Source organism: Solanum dulcamara, chromosome 9, assembly GCF_947179165.1.
Source record: "Solanum dulcamara chromosome 9, daSolDulc1.2, whole genome shotgun sequence".
In the NCBI taxonomy this organism is placed as follows: Eukaryota; Viridiplantae; Streptophyta; class Magnoliopsida; order Solanales; family Solanaceae; genus Solanum; species Solanum dulcamara.
In genome coordinates, this window is record NC_077245.1 from 8,016,006 (window position 1) to 8,024,906 (window position 8,901).

Consider the following 8,901-nt stretch of genomic DNA (forward strand, 5'->3'; position numbering starts at 1 on the left):
TTAGGCATCAACACATACTTAAACGTAAACTGTACTCATCTAGTTTTGAAGTGATATCTGATTCTTTAAGCAAGTACTAAATCTAAATTAATGTATTAATTACTTCCTCCGTTCAACAATATTTATTTATTATTGACTTTGTACAGTTCTTAAGAAATTATAAATAAAAGAATAATTTTCTCATATCACCCTTTGAATATAATAAATATAATGTTTTGAAAATATAATAGAGAAATGACTACTAATTAATGATACGGATAAAATAGGAACTAAGTTAAAAAAAAATCTTAATTTTATTAATTGTACGATTATTATTGAATATCTATTTTTAATATAGTGAACAAGAAAAGATAATAGACGGAGTAGTTAAGTTTCCTTATTTAGTATAAATAACGTCATCACATATGCAGGAATAGCATCGAATATTTACTTAATGACTCTAACACAAAAACAATATAGTGGAGTTGAAATTTCCACGGAGACCAAAAAAAATCAAAGCGTTTTTCTTTGTCCGTCTAAATTTTAATACGTAGCTAGAATTATTGATATTTATACCGACAAAATTAATAATTAAAATACACAATTTAATTCAAGCACCATAGAAAAAATACCTGGAGAATGGATAAATAAAGTCCCAACTCCCAAATATATCATTCGAGCGTAGGCGGATTTAACCTAAAATTTATAATTTGATGTGAATTTAATAATTTAAATTTAAGTTTTATCACATATTTATTATAAATTTTAAATTTTGAACTCGTCTTATCGATGTGACTAAGTGAAAAAAGGAAATAAATGGTGGTTGAGAATTGAGGAAACAAAGGAAAGAAAGTGAAAGGGTGGGAATAGAGGGAACTTGTCGGGATTTATGGTAGCTGCTTCCATCACACACACTCTGACGCCACCATCTTCCTATTTTTAGCAAACTTGTTAAACTAAGAAGAAGAAGAAGAAATAATGCATACCGTGATGACATTATTTATTGATGATAAAACTAATCTATGTTCCAAGTAATACGTACTAATAAATTAATGTCATTAATTAAATTGCAAAAAGAAATTGTGTAGAGACTATTTGATTATGTTTCAGACAGAGTTGTTAACTAGTGTTCCGATTATAAATTTTGAAGAATTATTTTTAAAAATTTGTTCTCTCACAGAATTTCAAATTCCCAAATGTTTTGTTCCTATTTTTTTCTATTTTTATTTATATGACGTAATTTATCTAGATATGAAATTTTAAAAATATGGAAAAGACTTATACGGAAGAAGAGGGGCACTTTATACGGAAATTCTCGACAGGGTTGACCTAAATACAGTAACTATTTTGTCCAGTATTTTCAGTATTGGGAATTACATTTGACAGCCTGCACTTACTTATATTTCTTGCGACAATGTATATTACATGAGGACCCCTTCGTCTTTTTCAATAAAATAAAATATATATCATTAGGTGGCTACATTTGTCAATAACATAAAAAATGAAAACACAGTTATAGAGATAAATGGTATACTCTCAAATAACACAATAGCATTTACTATGTAATAAGCGTTTTCATCATGATAATCAATATTATTTAACTTTTTTTAGAATTTTTTAAAGTTTAAGTAGGAGATGAATTTGTGTTTGATCATACATTTTATAAAAATATTTAAATTTGAATGTATATTTTCTAAATATGATTCATACCCATGAATTTCTAAAAGCTAGCAAAATGACTCAACTTGATTAATTAATCTGAAATATATAATCAAATTTGCTCTACAAGAGTAATATCTCATAATAGATAGTCACATAATGTCATAGATTAGATCTCATAGACGAGCTAGCTACTACATATTATTACAAATATTTTTTCACTTCATTTAATTTTTTTGAAATTGGAATTGAATATCGAGTTGTGATTGATTATAATTTTTGCAAATAATATTTGGTAAAATAAAATATGATTTTGGATACTTTTCAAATTTCAAATACAACTTCAACTTGTTTTTGAAATTTTTATAGTCAAATATTGATTTTCAAACAATTAAAGTGAAAACAATTTCAAAAAAAAAGTAAAGAATTCTCAAACCAAACGAATTCAAAGTCATCAGGGAATTTTGTTTACGAGAATATTTTTCCCTCAATAGTTTTATATTTTTTATATGTACGTCAATCGACCATAAATCATACTTATATAGGCTGTGCTTTTTATTAATATATTTGCTTGTGTCGTCTCAATTATTATCATTTAAGATTTGCAATTGGCCTTTTTGATTTGTCATTTGAGTCTCTTCTTAACAATCAGGGGAAATCAAGATTGAAGGTTTTTTTTTTTCCACTATGATTAAAATTATTTTTTATCATATATATTATATGCATGAACTCTTGTAATGACCCAAACCGTCATTAATTATGACTAAATAGAAATCACAAAAAATTAGCTTGACTGGGTCCCACTATCCCGCTAGAGCGGAATGGTCCCGCCTCAGCGGGAATATGGCCGTCAGAGCTGGAGATCATGGGACAAAACTTAAGTCGCAAATTTCTTATTTCCCCCATTTCTCCCAAGTGTAAATTGGAGGTTTGGGTTTCTGCAAAACCCTCCAAAAAGTCTACTCTTGACTGGAGAAGATGAGAGGAGGGAATCTCAGCTTTTGGAAGGCTTTAACCGGTGGAATTCAATCCAGTCTTGCCCGTAGAATGTTGAGAATCAATGGTTTCAACAACACTATTTCTCCACGATTGCTTGGTGCCCATGTAGGCTAGGCTTCTCTTTTCTAAGTAGTAAATCTATACCTTTTATGTAGTATAGAGGGAAATTTAATGAGGAATCATATAACTAAGTTATGGCTTGCGGGTAGAAATTTGGTGGAGTTAGTGTCTGATTCGAATGTGACCTAGTAAAAGGGTGTTATAATGATTTGAAAAGGTGTTTTTGGTGGTGATATTATTACATATAGATAGTTATTTTATAATGGGCGTAGTATTGCGTACAGTAATATAAAGCTAAGTAGAGATTGATGATAAAGGTTTGGTAGTGTGGGTGTTGGGCTGTTTTCCGAAATTGTCTTAAGTGTAATTGAGTTACTTATGATATGCCTAAATGTATACCGATAAAGGAAACAGGTTAGTTTTTATATAAATGATTACTTGCTGGCTTGTTTGTGATGAACCTGTTCTGTTGATATAATGTGATCTATTGATGATATTTTATGGTTGGTTTGTATAACTGGATCGGGTGTTACGTTCCGACACATATATGGATCGGATGTCATATTTCGAAATATATTTGGATTAGGTATCACGTTCCAATACGTTCTTGAATCGGATGTCACATTCCGACAGGTTATTGGATTGGCTATCACGTTCCGACACAAATATGACTGGATTGGGTTCCCTGAGAGAGCCAAGTATATATGTGTGGATAGTACCATGAGAGGACTTGATGATATTTGTATTTCCATGTAAAAATAAAGTTAGTGATAAATGAGCCACGGACTAAAGACATGTAAGTGAAGTCTTTAGTTGAGGTGTATTAGTTATAAGGAATTATGATCTTGAATAAGCTTATTAGTGGATAAGAGAATGAACCCTGTTAGACCTGGAGGTGACCTATATGGTATACTCATTCTTAATATTATAGATTTAGAAGTTGAGGTTCTAGCTGCGAGAGAGTTTTACCGTTGTGATTTTCATGAGTAACTGTGGTAGGGATAGTGACTACCTAGAACTCGGGGTGAGTTAGAAAGTGTGGTTATGAGATGGATACGTCTTATGTTGTAAGATAGTTGGACTAGGACCAGTGATAGTTGGGTGAAATCATTGAGTGGTGAAGGTTGTTAGATGGGGCTGTTATAGTGAATGATCAATAGTATGATGGGCTCATAACTCATAGGTATTAACTTATAACTAGAATGGTAGTGGAACTCCGAAGTTCAGAGTGGTGAACACCTTAAAATAGGAGTAAGGAGCGTATTTATTTGGTCGGGATGGATAAAATGATAAAGTTAAATTTATTCTAATATCTTTTATTTTTTTGTTCATATATTATGCGGTGGGTATTAGATTGAACGATGATGCCTACCAGTATATGTTATTTGTACTGATACTACTCTTGCTATTCCACTTGGCATAGTTTGGTTGTAGGGTCAATTATGTCTTTTAGGTGAAGACAAAGGCAATCCTCCAGCAGCTTCTAATTTTTCTTCTTTATGGTGAAAGCTGATACATTGGTCTTTTATTTTATTACTACTCTTAGAAACTCTTGTACCTATTTGGAATAGTATCCGTGGGGGTTATATATAATTGAGATGTTCTAAATCTGATATAGTTTTCTTTAATCCTTGGATTAATTATTCATATGTTGATTGAACTTCTGCAATATTTTATTAGAATGGTTAAGGGTTCTCTTATCTAGGTGTTAGATTTGGTGCCCACACGGCCCGGTGGGTTGGATCGTGACAATTTGGTTTTAGAGCCCAGGTTACTGGTCTCCCAGTACAAGAGAAATTATGGAATAGACTCCTACGTATTGGTGTGTTGACGTCTACATTTAATCTTCGGAAAGCTATGAAGCATTCTAGGAAGTCATTTTATTTCTTCTCTCCTTTTATGTGATTTGTCCTTAATAGTATGGGTTGAGTCTAGTTGGTATTTTCGAATTCCAATTGGTATCTTAACAAAGTAAATTTGATGTTGTTGTAAAGGCTAAGAGGACACAAGCAAGAGAAATTGGGACCAAAAAGGTTCCAATTGGTATCTTGTCTTAGAGGCGGTGAGAATACATAGATAATCAACTATTAGTCATCCATGAAGCGGACTTAATTAATAGGTTTTAAACTTGATTGAGTTATGTAGATAAATATTTGATTATGTGCATAGTGACTCCTGATTTAAAATGCGAAATACTTTTGCTTGCATGCTGAAATTTTGTGGTATATGTTTGATAGTAATTTTGTGAACTTGATGTCACAAAAGAGTCATAATTGAATTATGTACATTGAACTTGTATATGATCCAAGACTATTAAGGGATGAGTTCTGAAGTGTTAAATGATATACTTATGTGAGAGAATGGGCTTGTAAATGGTGCGTGGACTTACCATTTATGTTAATTGGTAAGGAAAGTTAACAAATGGGGACTATGGAGAAACTCTGATTTTGGGGCAGTCGAAAATTGGTTGAAATCATGTTAGGAAAAGATCTAGTGTTGTGCATCAGCCTAGTGGTGATTATGAAAGATCCTTAGCATATTTTATATTAAGCTAAAACAAGGTGTTGTTGCATTGTGTCTATCTAATATAATGGGTCGAGCCATTAGTTTAAGTTAATAAGAACTTGATGATGCAAGTTGTTTTAAATGATGCCTTATCTATCTCGATGATGTTGGTCTAATGGAGAGCAATAATCTTATATGTGTGGTGTTGGGTTTGACTCTAGAACAGTCCATGTCAAAATTCTCGAAGAAAAAGAGTCGAATAAGTTAAGTTTTGCTTTTGGAATCTAACAGGGAATATGGGGCAGGAAAGATGCCCAAAGAAAATTTCTGAGGCTATTGTCTCGGCGAATCACACACCAGTGGGAATATTTCGCCAAAGTGGGAATTATCACGCTAGGGCGGGATCTCACGAGACAAAGACCTTAGCAAAGAGGTCCCCTATTTTTACTCTATTTTTGGCAATGATCTTTTAGGCGCAAATGACTAACTCTAAGGGTAATGTAGTGCCCAAGTAAGATCGAATAGCCAAAAAAACTATGGTATTAATATATACGGCAATGTGAATAATTTAAAAAACATCTGGTGCTTATAAAAATAGAGGAAAATAGTAAAGAAAGCAGTAAATTCTTTGTTCATTGCCCAAACGGGGCAAACCAATCTAATAAAAAATCATAACGGGGTTGAGGAAAGTGTCGACGTCTAAATCTAGGTCCTTCGGGGTACTCTCCTGCCCATGCCTCATTCAAGAAGGGAACTCATAGAAATCATCGGGTTCCAACCTGTCAATTCACTCTAGAGGGCGACACATGAGAAGATGGTCATGATAGTCTTCCACATCCTTATCATGAGGCGGTCCCTCTCTATGATCTTTCTCCTCTCCTACCGCAGCTGACGACAAAGCATTTATACCTTTATAGCGGTATCTGGTGGCACTGGAGCAGGGGTTTGGGCAAAATGTCCTCTTAGTCGCCTCCGAGCCACAGCTAAGTCCTCTTCCAAACGAGGGTTGACTGGAGGCTGTGACTGAGTGGGAGGAGCAGCATCCGCATCCTCGTTCTCTATTGCTGCCTGGTTGCTTCCGACCCTATCGGTTCTCCTCTTCTTCTATTCACTAGAGGAGGCTCTCTTGATAAGCAAGGGATGGAAAGGGGGATCCATGGGGAGTACCTCAAAGGAGTCCAGTAGTGGTACCCCGGTTGTCTTACAAATGTCAATAATCATGTTTGGTAAGAAGAATGCCTTTTTGTTTTTGCGATAGAACATCTTCCACTCTGAAATAATCTGGATCCCACATTTAGGTCTATCCCCTGAATGACACAAGCCACTACTAGAGCCCTCAGAAAAGTCAAATATGTACGGTTGCTGAAAGGGTGGAGCCTCCTAGCCACTAAGTGTAGCCACCTTTTAGCATCGTCATATTAGTCGGTGCTAGTAATTCCCTTTGTGCTGGACTAATAGACCCTACTCTGATGCTCTGGAACCAACAACGTGTTCCGTAACCACTCTAAGTTAATCTCCCGCAGCGTGGCCATACTCGACATTGGAGACCTCGGGTATTTTGAGCACAATATTAATACAAATGGGATTCAAGAAGATTTCCACTCCTATAATACAAATAGAGGGGTCAGGGTCATCCCAATGAACCTTAGGCAGTATGGCATAGAACTCTCTCACTCAATTGGTGCATGCTGAGTGAGGCAATTTGGTCATGACCCCACCCAAAATCCTCCAGCCGGGCATAGAAAGCAAATATCTTATCCGCTATCCCTAGCATATAGAAGTCCCTCTCTGGTAGAAATTTGTTGTTTCGTAAGTCGTGGTGCCTTTTCCAAAAGTGGCATCAGGAAATCTAACAAATAAGAGGTTGACATCATCATGGTGAGCCATAGTGATGTACCTGTAAGTTTCACAAATTTCCAATTAGAACTCAATAGTATATGTGCGAAATCAGAGTTAATGAGGGCAAATAAGCCCTAATACAAGGCCACTGCCTGGCTAAATCCCGCCAGATCAGGAGGATCCTGCCAGTGCGGCCCTGCCAAAGCGGTATGAAGGCCGCTAGAGCGGGTTTCATCCGAAAAGAACGCCAGGTGTAACCCATGGCGGCTTCTCACCCCCAACTCATAAATTTCTTCAATTTTTTTTGCAGATCAGTATCCTAGGTGTCCTAGCAACATTATTTACAAAGGATTTTGGTTCAAAAACTCCAAATAACTAGCGTGATCAAGGTTTGTTCCAAAAAAAACCTTTCAACTTCCACTCTTGCATTCCATTCTGATTTGGGTGAAATTTGTTGTTAACCTTACACCCAAGACATTAGAGAAACATTATAGACTTAAGGAGAAAGTCCAAACTACGTTAATCTAGCAGTGCAAGCAGTTTATTTCAAAAGATTTGAAAACCGCCCTATGTACCATTGATTCTATGAATTCTTAGCGTTATTAAGTATTAGAATGTACATGATAGCCTTAAATTAAAGTTAAGGACAAGTTTGTTACCATAACCAGACGATTGGAGTGGAGAGTTTGAGAGAGTTTTGGAAAAAATTTGAGTGAAGGAATGTGAAGAATGGGAGAAACCACTCTTCTTCCATCCTTTACTGATCGCCCTCATCCTGCCAGAGCGGCAGAGTTCCGCTCCAGCGGGAATATTTCTACTAGAGTAGGATGAGGCGGGTCAGTGTTTTTTGAAAAGCGAGCCCATTTCCTTTAAGTAATCCTTAACGAGCGTGTATTCTAGGTATAGTTATTCGCCCGTAATTCAAAGTACGCGACTTTTCCTTATGGTGTGAACAGTAATGTATATTTCAAGCATGCTCGACAGGTTTGTGCCTTCTTCTCGTGTGTCGTTCGGGGATGAACGAAGGATAAATTAGTATCTATTATAACAACCCAAACCGTCGTTAGTTATGACTAAAAAAAATTATAAGAATTTGATTTGACTAGGTCCCATAATCCTGTGAGAGCGGGATGTTTCCACCTCAGCGGAAATATGGCCTTCAGAGCGGGAGATCATGGGACAGAATTTAAGTCACAAATTTTTTATTTCCCCACTTCTCCCAAGTGTAAGTTGGAGGTGAGAGTTTCTGCAAAATCCTCGAAAAAGGTTGTTCTTGACTAGAGAAAAGGAGGGGAGGGAATCTCAGCTTTTGGAAGGCTTTAACCAGTGGAATTCAATCCGATCTTTCCTGTAGAATATTGGGATCAATGGTTTCAACACCACTATCTCTCTATGATTGTTTGGCGCCCAAGTAGGCTAGATTTTTCTTTTTGTAGTAGTAAATCTATACACTTTGTGTAGTATAAAAGAAAATTTAATGAGGAATTATATTACTAAGTAGTGGGTCACAGATAATGGGTAGAAATTTGATTGGGTTAGTGTCTGATTCAAATGCGACCTGATAAAAGGTGCTAGAATAATTTGGGAAAGTGTTTTTGGTGGTGATATCATTGCATACAGATGGTTATTTTATAATGGGCGTAGTATTGCGTACAGTAATATAAAACTAAGTAGAGATTGATGATAAACCTTAAAGGTTTGGTAGTGTGGGTGTTGGGTTATTTTTTGGAATTGTCTTGAGCGTAATTGAGTTACTTATGATATGCCTAAATGTGTACCGATAAAGGAAACAGGTTAGTTTTTATATAAATGATTACTTGTTGGCTTGTTTGTGATGAACCTATTGTGTTGATATAATGT